Raw genomic sequence first — 22292 nt, forward strand, 5'->3', positions numbered from 1 at the left:
AGGCTCCTTCTCCCCTTGGATTGTGGGGATTCTGGGAATCAGTCTGGATAACCGCCAGAACTTCCAGGCCTTACCCGTCCCTGCATCCCCTGCATCTCCCTGGCTCCCAGGGCTTCTAGATGTCCCGTATGTTTATCCAGGCTTCTCAGGCCAGCCCTGGACTGGTTGAGGCCTTCAGTGGGACAAGGGAATTTTGTGTGTGTGTGTCTTTTTAGGGCTGCACCCGTGGCATATGGAGGTTCCCAGGCTAAGGGTTGAATCGGAGCTGCAGCTGCTGGCCTACACCATAGCCATAGCAATGCAGGATCCGAGCCATGTCTGCGTCCTACACCACAGCTCATGGCAACGCTGGAACCTTAACCCACTGGGAGGCCAGGGATCGAACTTGCATCCTTGTGGATCCTAGTCAGGTTCGTTCCTGCTGAGCCATGACGGGTATTCCGGGACAAAGGAACTTACGGCCTAACCCTACTGAGTAATATGTGATGAGTTCCGACCTATCAGGGTCTCCTTTGCTCACTATGGTGAGGGGTGTGGGGCCCCAGCTCCTGAGGGGCCCATCTAGGGCCGGGTCTTCTGAGAGGGAGCAGCAGACTGAGGAAAGGACCCATTTAATTTCGTCCTGCCTCTGTGGGTACAGAGCTGAGTGAGTGAGAGAAGCCTGTGTGGCAGTTTGGGGTGCTTGGGCCTGCCTGAGAGGGGTCCTGGGGAGCCTTGTGACAGAAACTGCAGCATGAAAGCCTCAGGCTAGAGCTGCAGCCGCAACCGCGGAGGCTGGGAGGACCGCAGAGGAGGAGGAGGGTGCTGAGCTGGCTTGTTCCCTTGCGTGGCAGGTCCTGGCTTGCTGGGAATGCAGCCGGGGCCTAGGGGAGGGAAGCGGGGGCTGACGCCAGCCAGGCAGCTCTGGGGCCTCTTCCCAGGCTGCAGAGGGAGGGCCTCACACTCAGCCTGCTGCTGGGGAGACCCGGGGGTAGGGGTGCTGGGAGGGGCAGCAGGGGAGATTGGCAGAGGTCCCAGGGGCCCGGGTTTGCCTCCTTCCTCTGAGGTACAGGTCTGGGGTAGAGGAGTGAGCTGGGGGCCTGTGCTGCTGTGGCTTCCTATGTTGGGTGGGCACAGTGGGCATCTGGACTGCTCTGGGCAGACCCCTACCCCTGCTGGGAAGACAGCCTGGGCAGGCCCAGTGTCTGGGTAACCTCCAGCCTCCATGCGAGTCCTGACATGGAGTCACTGGGTGCAGGGGCCCGTGATGCCAGCATGGTGCCTGCTGTTCTTACTGGGGGGGCATGTCCTGTCCCCAGCGTCTCGACTCCCAGCCTGGGCATGTGGGAGATGACCCACTACTCTGCTTGTTCCCCCCCTCCCCTTTATTCTTTTTTTTTTTTTTTGTCTTTTTGTCATTTCTTGGGCCACTCCCGCGGCATATGGAGGTTCCCAGGCTAGGGGTAGAATTGGAGCTTCAGCTGCCGGCCTAGGCAGAGCCACGGCAACGCCAGTTCTGAGCCGTATCTGTGACCTAGGCTGCAGCTTGTGGCAACGCCAGGTCCTTAGCCAAATGAGCAACTCTGGGGATCGAACCTGCATCCTCATGGATGCTAGTTGGGTTTGTAACCTGCTCAGGCACAACAGGAACTCCGGACCCACTACTCTGATAATCGGAGGCCTCTGATTACAGGACAGTGGACACACGGCAGGCACAATGGGGGCAGCTGGGGTAGAAGGGGGCTTGTGGGAAGCTTGGCACTTGGGGAGCTCAGAGCAGGGTTGGTGGCGAGAGCAAAGGCGGGGTATGGGGTGCTCATGGGATGTGGCATGGGGGTGAGGATTAGGGTTGGGCCTGGGAAGGCAGAGGTGGGAGGAAGTTTTTGGGTTTGGGGCAGGAGTTGTCCTGAAAGTGGAATTTTGGGCAAAAGTCTGAGAGCAGGTGCATGGCAGATCTGGGGGTTGGGAAGGGATGGCTTTAGGGCTGGGTTTTGAGGATGGGGTGAGGTTTGGGCTCAGGGAAGCACCCAGGTTTGGAGTGAAGTTGATTCAGGGTAGAGGCGGGCTAGGGTGCAGATTTGGGCCTGGGGTTGGGGTCAGCCCAGAGTTGGGGTCAGCCATGGCATCGGGGTGGGGGTGGGGCAGGGCCAGGTCAGCATCATGGGCAGTTTGGGGTTAGGTCGGGTCAGGGGTTGGGGGTTTCCATGTGAGGGTCACAGCCAGTTGAAGGTTTGGGGGACCTGGTTGTCTGCCCTGTGCTGTCCAGCTGGGCCTGACTCTCCCTTCTCATGGGCTGCTCTCAGCTAAGGCCTGGGTTAGAGACAAGTCCTCTGGGCCCTGGTGGTGGCAGGACCCCTCCACCCTCTGCACCCAGGCTGGGCCCAGGGAGGAGGTTTTCTGCAACTGATCTCCAGATGCTCCCAGGCCTGGGTATCAGCTGAAGCAGGGGCCCCAAGTCACCCGGGACTGGGCCTGGGCCTGGGGTGTGGGGCGTGGGTCTCCTCCAGGCTGTAGCGGCTGTCCCCCTCTCCCCCTGCTGGCTCCCTGCTCCTGCCTGGGCCCTTCCCTCACTCTGCACACTTGCCTGGGAACCTCCTAACCTTCTTTGTTTTTTAAATTTATTTTATTTTATTTTATTTTATTTTATTTTATTTTATTTTATTTTATTTTATTTTATTTTATTATTTTATTTTTGTCTTTTTGCCTTTTCTAGGGCTGCTTCTGCAGCATATAGAGGTTCCCAGGCTAGGGATCTAATCAGAGCTGTAGCTACAGGCCTACACCACAGCCATAGCAATGAGGGATCCAAGCCATGTCTGCAACCTACGCCACAGCTCACGGCAACACCGGATCCTTAGCCCACTGAGCGAGGCCAGGGATTGAATCTGCAACCTCGTGGTTCCTAGTCAGATTCATTAACCGCTGAGCCATGACAGGAACTCCCATAACCGCCTTCTTTGGGCCTCTGCTGGTCAGGCGATGGGGGGGGGGTCTCAGCTGGGTGAGCCCTGGCCCATCTGCCGACCACCCTGACTCCCAGGCTCAGGCAGGGTTACCACTGCTCCTCTGGCCTTAGCCAGAGCAGTAAGCAGAAGGCCTGGCTTTCTCATCTCGTCATAATTCCCCCACATTTCAGAGCCGGGCTTGGGTCCAGGGCTAGGGCTGTGTCCAGAGAATGTCGCCGGCCCAGACTGACCAGGGCCAAGGGCCCTCAGCGGGAGCCACTTCCCTCTCCTCCATGAGCCTCCCTTTTAGTCTCCCCACCCCCCAGAGTTGGCCTCCTGGGCCCCAAGCCTGTGGCTCTGCTGCCCCGGCTGGGTCGTCTAGGGGCCCAGAGGTGCGCTGGTGGTCCTGGTCTGAGTCAGAAAACTCTGAGCCTCCCTGGGCCCAGCTCCTGCCTCTTAGCCAGCTGCACCCAAGCACGCCCCTAACCCCAACCCTGACCTTCCTCCCTCCCTCGTTAGTGTGAGGGGGGCTGCAGACCCCTTGGGGTGGGTGGGACCGGCCTGAGAGGCTGGGGCACCTGGCTGGGTGTGTTTGTGGGTGACTCAGCCTGAATGCCGAGGCCCTGAGCTGGTGGCTTTGTTCTCCCACTGGCTGGGTAGGGTGCGTGCCACAGCTCTGAGTCACCAGGGTGTGGCCCAGCGGGCCTGTTGGCACACACACACACACACACACACACACACACACACACACAAACACAGCTGTGTGCAGACAGCACTGGGGTCAGGACATGGTGGGCTAGGGGCAGAGGAGCTGCCTGGCATGGGTCCTGTCCTCATTGGTGCCATGAGCCCCTCCCAAGGTGACCCCGGTAACCGGGGGCCCTGTGGCCCTGGAGCTCCCTCTGGTTAGGGCCTGGATGGGCCGGAATGGGGTTTGGCACCTACAGACACAGCTGGAGACCCTGCATCGCACGGACCCTCCCCAGCTGCCCAGTAAAGGCCATTTGCAGGCCATTATGTGCTCCTATCCAAAGTGTCAACCCGGGGGACCCTTAAAATACTCTGGGAGGAAGAGACTCTCACTCCCACTTTACAGAGAGGAAACCAGGACGGAGGTTAGGGAGGCTCAGAGTGGCCCAAAGCTGCACAGTGGCCACTCTGGCCTTAAGAGTGGCCAGCTAGCCTTAAGCCCTCATCAGGTGTTCACTGTGGCCTGTCCTGTGCCATGTGTGGGGTGTCAGGGATGGGGGCCTGGCCCTGAGCTCTGCTTTCATCTGGCACATCACTGGGACACCCTCGACAGCACCCCTTCCTTAAGAGTCAGGCAGGGGCCCCGCAGGGTCGGGGCGAGTGAGCAGTGCTGTTGCTTCTCCCTGCCACTGGGCCTGGGTCCTAGGCCCTTCCCCGCCTTCAAGGATGCAGCCAGACATGGCCCTGCTGGACTCCTGGGCAGGGCCCAGCCCGCTTTCTCTGCACCTGAGGGGCAGCTTCCTCCTTGAGGATCCAGGCTTCACTACCCGCAGGGAAGGACAGGACAGTTAACACCCAGCCTGCTCTGCCATAGCCAAGTCCCCCTGGCTGCCATGTGTATGTCTGCCTGTGAGTGGGAGGGGGCAGGAGAGCCAGACTGGCTGTCAATCAGGGATCAGGGGGCAATGGTGCAGGTTAAGGGCAGGTGGACCACCCTCTCCCACGGGGGCGGGGGCAGGGTGGGGATCCAGGGGTCCTGGTTCCCAGGCCGGGCTTGGGTCCTCTGCCATGCCTGCCTGTTGGTTGACTTGCTCTGACAGGCCAGGGGGCTGCCTTGGGCCCTGCTGCTCCCAGAGAGGGCCCCTCGGGTGCCCTTGGGTGGGTGAGCAGGGTGCAGCTCCAAGAGCAGGCCCCACCCCTCCCCCCCACTACCCCGCCCGGTTCTGTCAGAAGCTGTAGGAGAAGAGAAGGCACCTTATAAGGTAACAAGCGCCACCTGCCAGGTGGAGGAGGAGGGGCGGCCTTCCTGCCTCCAGGCCTCTCCGCCCTGCTCAGACACAAGCTGGCTTCTGTGGTGGCCTGGAGCCCAACAATGACCCCTAGCCCCAGGGAGCCCCTGACACCAGCCCCAGACCTGGGTAGGGGCACCTGGCGTGGGGGAGGCTGAAGAGGCAGCTGGTGCTCAGAGAGGCAGCCTGGCAGCGGCTGTGTGACCTTGGCTAAGTGACCGCCCCTTTCCTGGCCTCAGTTTCCTCTTCTGCACTTTTGAGGAGGGTAGACTAGGGGCCAGGAATTTCCCCAAGGATTTTTTTTTTTTTGTCTTTTTGGGGCCACACACACGGCACATGGAGGTTCCCAGGCTAGGGGTCCAATCAGAGCTGTTGCTGCCGGCCTACACCACAGCCACAGCAATGCCAGATCTGAGCCGCTTCTGCGACCCACACCACAGCTCACGGCAATGCCGGATCCTTAACCCACTGAGCAAGGCCAGGGATCAAACCCACAACCTCATGGTTCCTAGTCGGATTTGTTTCTGCTGTGCCAGGATGGGAACTCCCTTGCCAAGGATCTTAAGCCCCATGAAGGATCCTGTCACTTACAGACGCCTAACAGGCTCAGGTCACACCTGGCACAGCCCTGCCCCCCTTCCCCAGACCCGGGAACATTTTCTGGGCTCCTGGCGAGGGCTGCCCTCTCTGTTCCAAGGGAGCTGGGGTTCCACGCCAGTTTTTTTGGTCAGTTCTCCTGGCGGGGCAGCCTGGCTCAGCCGGAGGAAGCAGGTGCCCCCTCTCTAGACCTGTCTGTAACGCCTCCAGCTCTCAACTGCTTCCTCCTCAGAGAGGCTGAGCTTCGCTGGAAAAGCCTCCCCCTGGCCGTGCCCTCCGCAGACCCTGGCTGCAGTGTGTTTTGTAGCTGCCTCTGCCTGTCTCCTCTGTGTGCCCGAGGCACCGCCTTGAAGTTTCTTGCTCGAGGTGAAAGATGAAAGCCCGGACTCCACACCCCCAGGGCGGTTTTCAGGCATTATCTCATGGGCTCCTTGCAACAGCTCTTCTTCCAGGAGTAAACTTAATGGAGAGGTTTAACAGCATAGGGGGTGCAGAGCCGGGCTTGGAGGCAGCCCATGCTCTGGCCTTGAACCCCCTGCAGACACAGTGCAGGTCCTAGAACTATGGGAGCAGGGGGCATCCCTGGATATTAGCTAGTTCAGCCCCCCACCGTGGAGCTCAGGGAACTGAGGCCCAGAGCTGGGACTACAGCCCAGGACTCCCGACCCCAGCGCCCCTCCACTCCCATTTCCTGGGGGCAGGCTGTGTGCTCTCCCCGCTCCCCCTGCAACTGTCAGACTGGGCCTGGGACTGAGGGGTGCTGGGTTCTGCTTGGTGAGTGCCCTTGAGGGCTCAGCTGGGAGGGGACAGGGTGGGGGCCTGGTCCCAAGCTTGTGCTGGGAGTGGGCTGGTCTGTGCTCCTGCCCCAAAACAGAGGGCAGAGGGAGAGAGGCCCCGGGCAGGGCTTCTCCAGCAGTGCTGTACCGAGCTTTTCCAGGGAGCTGACGAAGCAGCTTCTGCTGTGTGAAGAAAACAGGGCCAAACATGTGAGAATGGCTGAGCTGTCACCTCCCATTCCCAGCTTCCCCAGCAGGGAGTGGTCCTGAGAGGCCTGCCCCAGCCCTCTCCCTTGATGCAGGAAGGACACTTTTTTTTTTTTTTTTTTTTAGGGCCACACCCGTGGCATATGGAAGTTCCCAGGCCAGGGGTCTAGGGGTTGAATTGGAGCTACAGCTGCCAGCCTACACCAAAGCCACAGCAATGCAGGATCTGAGCTGCATCTGCGACCTACAGCACAGCTCTCAGCAACGCCAGATCCTTAACCCAACAGCAAAGGCCAGGGATCGAACCTGAATCCTCATGGATTCTAGTCGGGTTTGTAACCCGCCGAGCCACAATGGGAACTCCAAGAAAGGACCCTTCTGAAGCTCGGGAGGTCAGGGAATCCCTCTGTCTCTTGCCAGTTTGTAATTTAGACAGTTCTGGCAGGAAGTTCTGCCTGGTGTCTGACTCTAGTTTCTCCTGCTGTGTGTTAAACCCCCTTCCCTCTTGCCTTGTTCATGGAGGATATCCCAGTGCCCAGGCTACACTAGGAGGTCAGGAGAAGAAGCTGCAGTGTCCCCTCTTCCCCTCCACCTGTGGGGTTTGGGGACCCTGAGGCACTGTTCTGAATTCCCATGGGGATGATGCCCTTCTTCTTGCTGCTCCCCAGCCGGCTGTCCACACCTTGCCCATGCAGGTTCTGTCCTCGCCTCTGCATCTGAGCTGGTTGCTAGCATCTTCTCTGTGTCCTGCAGTAGCCTGTGCTTCCGGTGCCTTGGGCTGTGCCTGACATCCATTGGTGCTCAATAAATGTTGGTCATGGGCTTGTTAAGGGCAGTTCTTCAAGTACATGCTGAGAGCCATGGTCAGCTGACTCTTTCTGACTTTCCAAATGGGAAACTCCACAGTAGATCCTGCAGGTCCAACCCACAGGGACCTTGGCTCAAGGTGCTGTAATGGGGGCATCTGAACTCGTGTGAACTTAGACTTTCTCTTCTGGCCTGTAGGCTGCTGCCCGGCCCTGGAGAGGGTTAGAGAGAGGAGGAGACGCTGGGCCCGTTCCCAGATCATCACCCCCTCCCGTCGCTGACCTGGAGGTCTCAGGAGGTTCTAGAAGCCAGGGAGGCCAGGGCATGGGAATCAGAGAGTTTGGTTCCTCCCAGGTCCTGGGCTCGAAGTGGGGCTGAGAGTGGGGTCACAATTGGTAAACAATGGCTCGTGCATTTAGTAAGCACTCATTGTATACAAAACCCCACACAGGCAGGTCTGACCTGGCCTTAGAAATGACCTCTTCCTGCAGCTCAGAAACCTGGGGCTGAGAGAGGGTCCTGTGCTTCCCTGGGTCACGCGGCAGTGCCTGATGCCTGGGACTAGAGCCTGAGTTCCTTCTTTAGCACCTGCGGCCCACAGAGCTGCCTGAGTACAGGGCACAGCGGCAGGGGAGGGGGCGCCAGCAGAGGGAAAGACAAGAGGTGCCTAGTGTTCTGAAGCACAGCTGCTAGTGGTGGCAGGGGGGACAGGAAATCCACAGAAGCCCAGACCTGGGAACGCAGAGTTACTGACAGGCACAGGTGTGTGTGTGTGTGTGTGTGTGTGTGTGTGTGTGTGTGTGTGTGAGAGACAGAGAGAGAGAGAGAGAGAGAGAGAGAGAGAGAGAGAGAGGCCCTGCAGAGTTTGTTCTGTACAGGTTTGTTAAAATGTACATTTATAAAGCAGGAAGAAGAGTGTTTGCCCAGAGTAATGGCTACATAAGCAGTTTACTGTTGATACTTTGAGGGGGTTGGAAAGTAGGCAGGCAAGAATTGGGTTCCCGGTGGGGAAGGCTGGGCTGGCTGGGTGGTGGGCAGGGGGAGAGGGGGCGTGGAGGGTAGCACATGATAGGTGGGCTTGGAGGGTGTGTGAGCAGCTGGGAGTCAGGGAGAGGAGGCTCCAGCTCTGCCCACCTCCTGGGCAAGTGGAGCTCAGGAACTGGAGGGCCCTGTGCCGCCTGGCTGCTGGGTGTGCAGAGGCTGTGGCTGGTGCCGTCTAGGGATTGCGGGATGTTGCCAGAGTGCCTGAGAGCCTTGGCAGGTCAGAGAGGGTAGAGGGCAAGGCCTCTCTAACAAGGCTCTGCCTTTGTCCCTCTGCAGGACCCTCAGCCCCAGGCACCTGCAGGCAGTGTTTGATGAGTGACTGATAGGGGTGGTGGGACCCCGGGAGGCGCCGCCTTCTCCCGGATCTGCATCCGCCCGCGGCGGCCGGCAGGGGGCGGTGCCCCACCGGCTTCGGGAGGCTTCTCCGCCCCTGCCCCGGGCGGGGCGCCCCGGAATGCGGCGGGGCTCAGATGTGGTGGCGCCGCCCGCGTCCCGTCCCGTCCGGTCCGGGCGGCCCCCGAGCGGCCTCCCTGCCCAGGCACGCCGACCCGCGGGCGGGCGGACACCAGGTGTCGGCGCTGCGGAAACAGAGGCTTCCGAGCCCCGCCCGGGGACCTGGCGCCACATCTGGCCCTGCCCCGGTCCGGGCGCCGTGGGGTTGGGCGCAGAAGGGCTGCGGGGGGGGGGGGGGGGGGACGACGGACAGAAGCCCCGAATTCCTGGGTTTGGGGCCCAGAGGACCCTCCACCGGCAGCCGCATGACACACCTGCCCTGGTGGTGGTGGTTGGAGCCCCAGGCCCCTAGCCCGCTCTCCAGGGACCTCCTCTCTGTCCTGCTGCAGGCAGCCGGAGCTGTGCTGGAGTCCCGGCTCTGGGCCTCGGTTTCCTCATCTGTAAGGCCGATGACCCTACCCCGCAGTCTATTGTGAGCACTGACCCAGAGAGAGGCTCGTAGACGGTGGCCCAGGACAATGCCAAAGACGTCCCGGCTCACCTCCCCTAGAAGACTGGCAGCTCCTCCAGGCAGGACTCCTCAGGAAAGGGTCTTATGGTCCCCCTGCCCCATCCCATCAAAGAGGGGGCAGGGAGGGACAAATCCCACTGCCATTTGGCAGATGAGTAGACTGAGGCTCAATTCCCCCAGGGAGTTACTGGCAGAAGCAGGACCCGAACCAGAGTCCTTAATTCCCAGTCCAGGGCTCTTTTTCCATTTTCTTACCTCCACAGTTTTGGGAGTAGGTTTACAACGGCAGAGCCATAGTGGTGGAGAGGGTGTGGTCTCAGGATATATTCAGGGTCCCCTTTTCCAAAGCCAGGCCTGTCTGTGGTCACATCAGGGACTCTCTCATTCTGGCCATGCTCTGAGCCCTGGAGTTCCAGAAGGGACTCTGGGCAGTGCCCCTGTCTCCGCACTGTTACTCCTGTCGGCTGTAAGGCTAGGTCCTGGCTAGAGGTCTCCTTGCAGCCTGCTCGCCTTCCAACAGAATATCAGCTGACTTGGGGCTTTGGTTCCCTGTTTTCTCTTTCTGCCCCTCCAATTAGTCCAGGACACCGAGCAGAGGTCCAAGTGGGAGGTTTGCTAGAGCTCCGGGCAACTCCAGAGAGAGCGGTGGGGGTCCTGGAGGCCCAGCTCCACTGGGGCTTAGAGCAAGGCCCTGTGTCTCTCTGGGCCTCAGTCTCTCCCTCTGTAAAATGAGGCAGTAGGCTTCACTCGTGGGGCTGGATGTCACCCCAGGTGCCTGTGTTACCCTCTGTACCTCCCCGCCCTGAGGTGTGAGGTGGCCCTGACCTATTTTGGAGGGACCTGGAAGGCAAAGGGCCTGGGTGGGCTGCATCAACTAGCTTTGGGCCAGTTTAGTTTCCAGAAAACAAAAGAAAGGGGCTCTCGCTGCCTGCAGTATGGCAGTATGTGTGTCACTGTCACTGTGGAGGTATGGCAGGTTCCTGCCAGGGGCTCCCTGCCCACCTGGGGAGAGGACTGGCAAGGCAGGAGTCCCAGTCAGGCCTTTGGGACCCGAGAGGTTGGAGGCTTGGTGACAGAAAGGCACGCTTTGAAGGGATGACCTGCCGCGTGGCCGTCCCCGATCCTGGGAAGGTCTTCAGAGGCAGCCTCTGAGCCCAGCTTGTTCTCTGCTCTGGACCCAGGACTAGGAGTTCCTCTCCCTACGAGCCCGGGGCCCTGGGGTGGCCCTGGGGGTGGCCTGGCAGGACAGGGCTTTGTGGGGGGACTTAGAGGGGAGAGGAACTCATGGGGACACCGGGCGGCTTGCTTTTTCCAGGAGGCCGTGGGGGGTGCGTGGGGGGCACCCCCCCTCCTTCCTGGAAGTATAGGCTCAGAAGCCTTGGGCTTGTGGGGAGCTCAAGTTGGGGAGGGGGTGTCAGGCAGGCTGGAGAGGGGGAGCTCAAGTTGGGGAGGGGGTGTCAGGCAGGCTGGAGAGCCCCAGGGAAGGCTTCCTGTGTCTCAGAGAGGCCCCTGCAGCACCCCAACTCACTGCAGACTATGGTGGCTTGGAGTGTGAGAGGCTCCCTAAGTCCTCCATTTTGTACCCCACATGTCTGTGGCCAGGAGGAGGAGGGAAGGCGGCAGGCATGCAGGCAGCCTGGCCAGGCCCTGTCCCAACAGGCTGGGGGGGAGGGCCAGGCTCCCGTGTGGGCCCACGTGCTCCTCAGCCTGGCTCGTAGCTAAGCAGCCCGCACAAACAGCAGGAACACACAGCAGCCCTGGTGCGTGGGCACGTGTGTGCCCGTGTGGGGGGCCTCCTTGTCCCAAACTCCAGCCAGGAACCCTTCTGATTATTTTCTAGTCACAGTCGTATGCAGGCCGAAGGATGGGGTCTGCCTGCTGCCACTGCTGAGCGCTTACTGTGTGCCAGCCTGATCCATTCATTAGTTCCTTTAATCCTTACAACCGGACAGGCACCCATTTTATAGACAGAGAAACTGAGGCTCTGAAAAGCTGCACATACGCAAGACCAAGAGTGAGACAAGAGCAAGAGAGTGGTAAGACCAAGGTCTGAACCAGGGCCTAGTTCGAACTGACTCTAGAGTCTTACCCCAGGCATGTGTAGACGTGTGCACATGAGTATCGACCGAGGGGCTGTGTGTGTGTGCATGTGTGTAGTTGCAGGCTTTGATGGCTGCCCTGTATTGGCCTGTGTCTGGCTAAGGATGCCAGCTTGTGGGTGTGGATACGTGTGCAAGCATGGAGGCACACATGCATGCAGTGCTCGCGTATGAGATCTGACTCCTGTCTGTACACACAGGCATATTTGTGCATGTGTGTTGGCATATGCACACACTCAAGAGCACGTGTGTGCAGAGCACACCTGTATTCGTGTGTGCACACGTGCACGTGCTATGTGCATGCATTCACGTTTGCACACAGCCGTGAGCTTGTGCCTATGAGGTCCTCTCCAAAGACTGACCTCGTCCTCCTGCTCACCTGCCTTGTGTCCATTTCTCACGCTCCTGACTCACTGCCAATGAGTCATGTGAGATGGGATGCAAGATGGCCTTGTTGATGTCACGGGCACGTCTGAGGATGTGGAAGGAAAGCCAGGGTTTTTTTGGCCTTTTTTGCCTCCATGGCATATGGAGGTTCCCAGGCCAGGGGTTGAATTGGAGCCCAAGTGCAGCAACGCGGTATCCTTAACCCACCGAGGAAGGCCAGGGATCGAACCTGCGTCCTCATGGATGCTAGTCAGATTTATTTCTGCTGAGCCACAATGGGAACCCCAGGAAAGCCATTTTGGGGAGGGATAAGATTGGCAGGGATGTGGGTTCAACAAGAGGAAGACACACGGGCGTCGGTGAGGTCTGTGCAGGGTCCCCATACGGTGTGTGCCAGGCTATTCCGCCTCAATCCAAGAGGGACTCCCCTGTGGTTCCTGGCTGTGGGAAAGAAGGGCTGAGGCCAAATCCCAGCCCCTCGGAACTGCCTATTGCACCGCCCCCTCGCGCTGAAGCCCTCGGGCTCCGGGGCCGTGGATGTGCAGGCGGAGCAGCGGTCGGCAGGGGGCGCTCGGGGCCCGCGGATGAAGATGCGCCACGGGCTGGCGAGGACGGGAACCGGCAGGCGGGGCTGAAAGACAGTTACAGACCCGCCTGGAGGAGGGGTGGAGGCGGGAGCGGGAGTAGATTGCACCTGGAGGGGTAGATTCCCAGAGGGACAGATACACCTCCTCCGTGGAGGGCCAGACTCCCACCAATGGACTCACAGACTATCAGAGCGATAAGCCCTGGGACACCCCGTTTTCCTCCAGAAACTTCTGGGCTGGTGTTTGAGGGCCCTGGGCAAGCCAGAGAGAGGCAGCAGAGACCCATTGGGCTGACAGGGCGTGCTGGGCCCCTGTGACAATGAGAAGGGGTGGGGGTCTTGGAGTCTGACAGGTGTGCCATCTGATTCCTGGTCCTCTTCGGGGTCAGCCTGGCAAGGCACTCGAGGTCTCCTGAAAAGGGGGCGATGTCTGCTAGGTGCCCAGCACGGGCCTTGACACATTCCTTGGCTGTTGAGCTTATTACAAATTGCTGGCACCTCTCTCACAGTAGGTCTGTGTATTTCTTCAACAGATATTTAATGAGCACCTGCTGAGTGCCAGGCCCTTGGTGAGGCCCTGTGGATACAGTGATGAGCATGTCACACAGGGTGGCACCTGCCTTAAGGAGCTTACACTCTAATGGGTGCACACGTCCTACGGCTTGTCCTTTGAGTCTCCTAAAAGGCAGTGATGGGTGAAGGAAGACTGGCAGAGAAGGCCCTTTCTCTCCTTTCTTTCTTTCTTTTTTTTTTTTTTGTCTTTTTGCCATTTCTAGGGCCGCACCCACGGCATGTGGAGGTTCCCAGGCTAGGGGTGTAATTGGGGCTGTAGCCGCCAAGCCTACGCTAGAGCCACAGCAATGCGGGATCCGAGCCGAGTCTGCGACCTACACCACAGGTCATGGCAACGCTGGATCCTTAACCCACTGAGCAAGGACAGGAATTGAACCCACATCCTCATGGATATTAGGTTCTTAACCTTCCGAGCCACAATGGGAACTCCTGTTCTCTGTCTATACGAGTTTGGTTTTCTTGGATTCCATATGTAAGTGGATTGTACAGTGTTTGTCTTTCTCTGTCTGATTTATTTCCCTCGCCATAATATCCTCAAGGTCATCCACATTGTTGCAAATGGCAGGATTTCCTTCTTTCTATGGCTGAGTAGTATATGTACCATAACTTCTTTATCCATGCATCCATAGATAGACACAAGTTTTTTCCATATCTTGACTACAATAAAGATGGGATTGCAGGAAGGAGTTCCCCTCATGGCACAGTGGTTAACAAATCTGACTAGGAACTGTGAGGTTGCGGGTTCGATCCCTGGCCTCGCTCAATGGGTTAAGGATCCGGTGTTGCCGTGAGTTGTGGTGTAGGTCGCAGACACGGCTCGGATCTGGTGTTGCTGTGGCTGTGGTGTAGGCTGGCAGCTACAGCTCCGATTAGACCCCTAGCCAGGGAACATCTATATGCAGCAGGAGAGGCCCTAGAAAAAGGCAAAAAGACACACACACACACAAAATGGGATTGCAAATATTGCTTTGAGATTGTGATTTTTCCTTCAGATAAATACTCCAGAAGTGGAATTGCTGGATTATATGGTAGTTCTATCTTTAATTTTTGGAGGAACTTCCATACTGTTTTCTGTGGCGGCTGCACCAATTTAGTACGGAACACAAGGGTTTCCTTTTTCCACATTCTCACCAGCACTTGTTATCTCTTGTCTTTCTGCTGATAGGCACTCAGACAGGTGTGAGATGATATCTCATTGCGGTTTTTCTTGACCACACCCATGGCATGCCAAAGTTCCCAGGCCAGGGATTGAACCTGAGCCATGGCAGTAGGCAGAGCCACGGCAGTGGTAACACCAGATCTTTAACCTGCTGAGCCACCAGGGAACTCCTCATCGTGGTCTTGGTTTGCATTTCCCTGAGATCAGTGATGTTGAGCCTTTTCAAGTGCCTCTTGGCCATCTGTATGTCTTTGGAAAAATGGCTGTTCAATCCTTCCGCTAATTTTTTTTGGATTATTATTACTTTTTTTTCTTCTTTTTAAGGCAGCAGGTGCAGCATATGGAAGTTCTCAGGCTAGGGGTCAAATTGCAGGTGCCGGCCGACACCACAGCCACAGCAACACGGGATCTGAGCCACGTCTGCAACCTACACCACAGCTCACGGCAATGTCAGATCCTTAACGCACTGAGCGATGCCAGGGATCGAACCTGCATCCTCATGGATACTAGTTGGGATTGTTACCACTGAGCCACAATGGGAACTCCCTATTAATATTTTTGCCCCTGAGTTGTATGAGTTTTTTTTTTTTTTTTGCTTTATAGGGCTGCACCCACTACATATGGAGGTTCCCAGGCTAAGGGTCCAATCGGAGTTACAGCTGCAGGCCGACACCACAGCTCACAGCAATGTGGGATCCTTAACCCACTGAGCAAGGCTGGGGATCGAACCTGCAACCTCATGGTTCCTAGTTGGATTTGTTTTTGCTGCACCACCATGGGAACTCCGTATGAGTTTTTCGTTTTTTTTTAAAATGTGGTCTGGCTATTAATCCCTTAGGATATTATTCGTAAATATTTTCTCCCATCCTGGAGGTTGCCATTTCCTTTTGTGGCTAAAATTTTCTAGTTTGATGGGTCTTGCTTGTTTATTTTGGAAAGATGTTTGTGTTTCTGAACGGAGAGTCCCAGCAGGGGGTTGGCAGGGGTTACACATTCGCTCCCTGGGGCATAGGTACAGTCACCTTCTGGCAGCCCACATGGGTCTTGGCCACCTCATCACCAGGTCTTTAAGAGCCAGCTGTTCCCAGCAGAAGGAAAACGTTTTCCCTGTCCATGCCCTGCCCCCATGTCCAAGAACTAGCCCCCTGGGGCCCTCACCTGAGCTCCTGGGTTTGGGTAAGACCACCCTTTCAGCCCTAGGGGTGGTGTTGCCTCTGTGTTTCCTCATCTCTGGAATACCTCAGCTTTGTTCTTTTTTCCTTTTTAGTGCAGCATATGGAGTTTTCCAGGCTAGGGGTAGAATCGGAGCTACAGCTGCTGCCTACGCCGCAGCCACAGCCACACCAGATCCGAGCCACATCGGTGAGCTACGTCACATCTCATGGCAACACCAGATACTTCACCCACTAAGCAAGGCCAGGGCTCGAACCTGCATCCTCATGGATACTAGTCGCCACTGAGTCACAACGGGAACTCCACCTGTTTTGTTCTTAGGTCTTCAGTGCCCACACCATCAGTTCCTTGCACTGAATCCTCTCTGAAATGTCTCGCCTGGTTTCTCTTTTCCTGACCAGATCCCGGCTGATAGGGAAGGGGGACAAGGACGAAGCAGGACAAAGCAGGTTGTGCTAAGGGCTGTGAGGAACACAAGACAGGGTAATGATGAGGGAGAAAGTAAAAAGTAGTGTGGAGGTGGGGGGTTGGTATTTTAGATGGGCAGCTCTCTCTGAGGAGGTGATGTTGGAGCTGACCAATGAGAAAGAGCCAGACCTAGAGGTGGGGATGGGGTGTGGGTGGGGGGTTGGTTAATATCCGCAGTGGGGTCAGGGTCTCTGCGGCAGCCTCTCAGGAAAGGGTGCTTGCTGAACCTGCTCCTGCAACGATGGGGGATGATCGGGGGGGGGGGGTGAGGGATGTGGGGGGTGTGGGGGGGGAGGAGATGGCTCGGCCTGTGGCCACAGCTCTGAGGGCTCAGGCCTGGGAGCCTCTGAGCGATTAGGGCCGAGGTTTGGGCTAAGCGTGCCGAGATGTGAGTGACGGATGTAGCGCTAGGAAACGCAGCCCGCCTCCCTTCCGTCCGCCCCACCCTCCCTAAGGAAGGGGAAGCCTCTGCCCGCTGAGGCTCCTAAGAAGTGCTAGTCTCGCCGCGGCCGGCAGAGGGCAGTGGTTGCCGCGATGTGCGCAGTCTTGGCGGGCGCAGACCTTTCCCTGGTGGACACGTGGGGGTCAGCTTCCGCAGGGAACGGGACGATCGGGCCACCTCCCTTACCTTCTCTAATCCTCAGCGGTCCCCAAACAGATCTCTGAGGCTTGGCCTCTCTTAAGGATTGGGGGGTGGGGAGAGATGCAAGTGAGGCTGGGGAGCTGCTGTGGAACCTGGTCTAACCGCTCCTGGCCAGATTCCAACTCCCCCGGATCTCGGGAAAGGTTTCACAGGGAGTGTATTGCATTTTGCAAGTGCGAGGCACTGATTCTTTTACCACACATCATCTCTTTAAAAGTTTACACCACGTCGACGAGGTGGGTACTCTATCTCCCAAAGGCTGCCCCATGGCAAAACCAAGATTTGCTCAACTCGCCATGTCTCAATTCCTCTGACCGCAGCCTTCCAGAGAGGGAGCTTTGCCCAGGGAATTAGGTGAGTAGGGAGGGGGTAAACAGGAGGGGGCCGTCAAGGTGTGGACCTGGAAGGGATCTGCAGGAGCACTCATCTGTTTTGCAGATGAAGAAACACTCCAGAGAGGGGATGTGCCTCGCCCGGGGTCCCGCAGAAATCACGTAGACACCTACAACAGAGGGGACTTGGGCACCACAGGGGACCGTGCATTGGATCCTGGCCGGAAGCCAGAAGCCCCTCGAGGACAAGGACCTCCTTGTACCCCACTCCTCCCCGTGGTGCCAACCACAGGGTGCAGCACATAGTAGGCGCTCAAAAATCCTCCACGATGAGCAAATCTTTCATCCTTCAGTAGCTGCAATCCCCTGCCATTTATTCATGTCTTCATTCATTTCTCCAGCAACTAGTGAGCGCTGACTGTGTGCGTGGCACCCTGCTGGATGCGGGAACACACAGTTGAATAAGACACCGTGCCTGCACCCCCTGCACCTGTTGACTTGTCTCCTGGTGGGGGTCTGAGGTTACCCCACATCACAACATGTGCCCCCATAGTTTTCCTCACTCCCAACTCAGGCTTCCTCTGCTCAGCCTGGTACTTGCAGCCAGCTTTCTGCCTAGGCCGGAGGCGGAGCAGTCCGCTCCATACCCTTCCCCAGGCCCTGTCCACGCCTTTCTTCTTTGCCAGTCCTAACACCCCCCATCCCCCTTCAAGAAGCTCTCTTTGACTACATGTCCCGCAGCTGCTCCGCAGGCCCCGGTGCTGAGGTCTTGAGCTCCGCCCCGGTATCTTTGATTTTGTCTGTCTGTCTTTCTGTTTCTGTGTGAAGACCCCCATCGGCCTCTGGAGCTTCCTGAATACAAGGATTGCCTCCCATCAGCTATTTTTTTTTTTTTTTTTCCTTTTTAGGGCCGCACCTGTGGCATATGGAAGTTCCCAGGCTAGGGGACCAGCAGCAGGTGCCAGCCTACACCACAGCCACAGTAACACCAGATACAAGCCACGTCTGCGACCTACACTGCAGCTCATGGCAACGCCCGATCCTTAATCCAATGAGGGAGGCCAGGGATTGAACCTGCACCCTCATGGATACAAGTTGGGTTCTTAACCCCCTGAGCCATGATGGGAACTCCATTGAGCTGTTTTTCTTCTGGTCTAAACAGATTGGAAAAGGCAGGAGGGGAGGTCATGTCGTCAACTCCCAGCACACAGGGCCTGCCTTGGACTTTAATCCTGGGATCCCCTTACAGGACGATTTCTCTGGAATGACCAGGGTGCTGACTTGCCAGTCCTGGCCCAAGACGCCTGTGCCCTGATCTTCCATGCTGAGCCTGGGGGCTCAGGCGGAGCATCAGCTCTTAGGTTCCTGCTGAACCCCAGTGCCCTTTGCGTGAAGGTGGGGGGCCCTCCATCTTCACTTCACCAGCTCCCAACTTGGTCACTTAACTGCCCCTATGGCAGGCAGCCTACGGGTGAAAAATCCTTCCAGGGAACCAACCTGCTTGCCCTTATCTGCCGGATGACCCAAGGTACAGTGCTTGGCCTCTCTGGGCCTCTACAAATGACACCTGTCCTGTCCATCTCACAGGTATTTGGGAGGACCAGAGTTCAAGGAGAAGAAAGAGCCAAACCCAGGTAGGGGCTCATTTTTGTCGTTATACTCAGAGCAGGGGCAGTGCCCTGGGCCAGGCGTTCACTGAATGGCTCTGGAGGCCAGGAGTGGGGAGGGAGGGAGTGGGTATGAGGAGGGGGAACCAGACTCCAGCCTTCCTGAGAATGAGCCAGGATCTGCCAGCAGGAAAGGGGCGGGAGGACTTTCCTGGTGGCTCAGTGGGTTAAGGATCCGGCTGTCACTACTGTGGCGAGGGTTTGATCCTTGGCCCAGAAAATTCTGCATGCCATGGGCATGGCAAAAAAAAAAAAAAAAATAGCCTCTGAGTTAAAGAATAAAATTATCTTCACTAAATGCTCATATGTACTATACACGAAGCAGTCAAAATAGTGCATAAAAGGAAATTTATGGTGTTTAAAGAACCTTATATTGAAAAAAGAAGATGGAAAAGTAAAGTATTCAAGAAGCTGGAAAATGATAAAAAATAGCAAATTCAAAGAAAATAAAAGAAAGGAAATAAATACGTTATATATATATATATTTTTTTGTCTTTTGTCTTTTGTTGTTGTTGTTGTTGTTGTTGTTGTTGCTATTTCTTGGGCTGCTCCCGCGGAATATGGAGGTTCCCAGGCTAGGGGTTGAATCGGAGCTGTAGCCACCGGCCTACGCCAGAGCCACAGCAATGCAGGATCCGAGCCACGTCTGCAACCTACACCACAGCTCACGGCAATGCCAGATCGTTAACCCACAGAGCAAGGGCAGGGGTCGAACCCGCAACCTCATGGTTCCTAGTCGGATTCGTTAACCACTGCGCCACGACGGGAACTCCATATTTTTATGTTACATATATTATGAAATTCAGATGCAGAAATTCAAGTTAGTATTCAGAAATTACTAGAATCAAAAACAAAGACAATATTAGTAGAGAGTGGGTTTTGGCTCCAAGCCCTTCCTGAATGGAAATGGGTTTTATCCAACATCTCTCCTGAATTTTTTTTTTTTTTTTTTGCTACCTTAGGGCTGAACCCAAGGCATATGGAGGGTCCCAGGCTAGGGGTCAAATTGGCGCTACAGCTGCCCACCTACACCACAGCCACAGCAACACCAGATCCGAGCTGCGTCTGCGACCTGCACCAGAGCTCATGGCAACGCCAGATCCTTAACCCACTGAACCAGGCCAGGGATCGAACCCACCTCCTTATGGATCCTAGTCGGTTTTGTTAACCACTGAGCCATGAAGGGAACTCCCTCTCCTGAATTTTGAGAGCAAAGCCCATCCCTGAGAGGCCCCAGGAGAATGGCTAAACCCTGAATGGAAGTCTCTGGTCTTCCAGCTCAGGGGCCTGGCTGTGCTGCTCCCCGAGAAAGCCAGCTCAGCCCTGTTTGCCTGATTTTGGTTTCCTGATTAGTGGGTTTTTGTTACTTCATAACCTCCTCTGTAATAATGATAATGACATCCCCAATAATCCTTTACTTTAGTTGAGCTGTTATTTAGTTCAGACTGCTGGAAGCAAGACGTGCTATTCTTTTTTTTTTTTTTTTCTTTTTATGGCACCTGCAGCATATGAAAGTTCCCAGGCTAGGGGTTAAATCAGAGCTGCAGCTGCTGGCCTACCCCACAGCCACAGCAAAGCCAGAGCTGAGCCGTGTCTGCAACCTACGCTGCAGCTCATGGCAACTCCAAATCCTTAACCCATTGAAAACAGCTGGGGACTGAACCTGCATCCTTACAGACATTATGTTGGGTTCTTAACCGCTGAGCCACCAGGGAATCTCTGTGCTATTCTTACTAGGAATGAACCTAGCTATCTTCATTTATTTATTTATTTTGCTTTTTAGGGCAGCACCCACAGCATATGGAGGTTCCCAGGCTAGCGGTCCAATTACAGCTACAGCTGCTGGCCACAGCCACACAGGATCTGAGCCGAGTCTTCGACCTACACCACAGCTCATGGCAACACCAGATCCTTAACCCACTGAACGAGGCCAGGGATTGAACCCACAAACTCATGGTTCCTAGTTGGATTGGTTTCTGCTGCGCCACAATGGGAACTCTGAACCCAGCTATCTTGTCAGATCCCCAAACACACTTTTAGGCAGGTAGGAAGCTAGGGGCTCCATTTTACAGATGAGCAAACTGAGTATCTGTTTGAGGTATCATTCCAGGGAGTGGGTGAGCCGGGACACGAATACTTCAAAGGTCCTCCCTCACCCCAAGATTCCTGTCCTTGGGGCACCTCTTTGTCCTCTTCTGATTCCCCACACCAGCCCCTCTCCCCTCTCCCTTCTCCCCTTGGCCAGGAAGTCCAAGATGGCTGTCTTAAACTGAAGCCTCCTGTCTTGACCTGACGGTGAGCTTCTCAAGGTGGAGGGGTGGGGAATGCTCGTAGGTGTTTTGGTGCAGGGCTGGGCTTGGCGAAGGCCCTCAATCCTTGTTTGTTGATTCAGAATTTGATTTGGCAGGATTAGGCCTGTACTTAACAGAATATATTCTGGGCTGTGCCAACCCCCACAGTTGGGCAGAAGTGCTTGAGAGGGAACATGCAGCCACGTGGGGAATCCTCCTGGGTCTGGGCTTGCTGGGGCGGCCACGTGGTGCCTGGGCATGTCTGGAGGTGCCGGCAACATAGATCAACACTGGTACAGCCTCCTTGTAGCCTGGCGGGGCAGGAGGACTTTTCGTGCCCAAAGTGCATTGGTTTGAAGGGACAACTAGGTCCCTGGACTCCTCTTCCCATAATTGGAGAATTCCCAAAGCTCCTGTGGTCAACCTGTTGGACCAGTGACTGTCCGATCCTGAGAGGGGAGGTACAAACAGACACACACCTTTATGCATGAACAAATCTCAGCACTTTATTCATCCCTGGGCAGGGAGAAGGGGGTGTTCCCCCGAGAGAGTCAGCCAGTCGGGTGGGGCGGCTGGGATATGTATTGTCTATCCAGAGAGTGTAATATGTAGCACTGATTAGCACTGATTATGCAGAAACAGGAAGGGAAGCAATAAGTTAAAAGCCACATAAGTTATGAAAAAATAATATATATACTTTTTATATCTTGTATCCCCACTGAGGACTTGCTCCCTTAGGAAACCAATAAATAGGCAAAGAAAAAGCAGCAATCAGCACCCTTTGGGGACTGGAGGGATGAGTACATGTCGGAGTTCCCTCCAGCCTGAGAGTCAGGAGCCCTTCAGCGCCCCCAACAGGCCTGGAGGACTTAAGGGCCTAAGAGTGGGCCCAGGCTTTGGGCCACCTTGTCCTGGAAAAGAAGATGAATGAATCAAAGGCTGGGGTAGAAGAGGAGGGGAGGCAAGGGGCAGGTAGGGAGAGGGAAGGAGAGAAGACGGCTTATGGAGTGGAAGGTGGGAGCTGCCAGGAGCCCCTGTTAGCCCTGGAAGGGGAGAGGCAAGAGGAGGAAAGAGGAGCCTTCCTTTCAGCCCCAAATCTTCTGGTTGGGTCGCTGCAGAATTTCTCTTCGGTTGTGGTTGGGGCTCCCCAGCCCGACCTCAAGGGCTCAGAAGCTCCCAGACCTGAGTGGACAGTGCCTTCTTCATGGCCCCGCTGGCGGGGGGGAGGAGGGGTGGAGAGGGAGGAAGGGAGGGGCTCTAACCTACAGGTGTAGGGCAGAGCAGGGGAGGGCCAGGCTGCTGGGCCATGGAGAGAACAGAGACCCTGAGGAGTAGAATTCATGGGAAATGGGCTGCGGTTTCATGGCAGGGGTGGGGCTAGATGGTCTTCAGGATCTGGTGCACCCAAACCAGGTGGTTTTTTTTTTTTTTTTTGTTTGTTTGTTTGTTTTTTTGGTCTTTTTAGGGCCACAACGTGCAGCATATGGAAGTTCCCAGGCTAGGGATCAAATCGGAGCTGCAGCTGTCAGCCTGCACCACAGCCACAGCAATGCCAGATCCAAGCCGCATCTGCGACCTACACCGCAGCTCATGGCAACGCCGGATCCTTAACCCAC

Source organism: Phacochoerus africanus, chromosome 7 (assembly GCF_016906955.1).
Source record: "Phacochoerus africanus isolate WHEZ1 chromosome 7, ROS_Pafr_v1, whole genome shotgun sequence".
Lineage (NCBI taxonomy): Eukaryota > Metazoa > Chordata > Mammalia > Artiodactyla > Suidae > Phacochoerus > Phacochoerus africanus.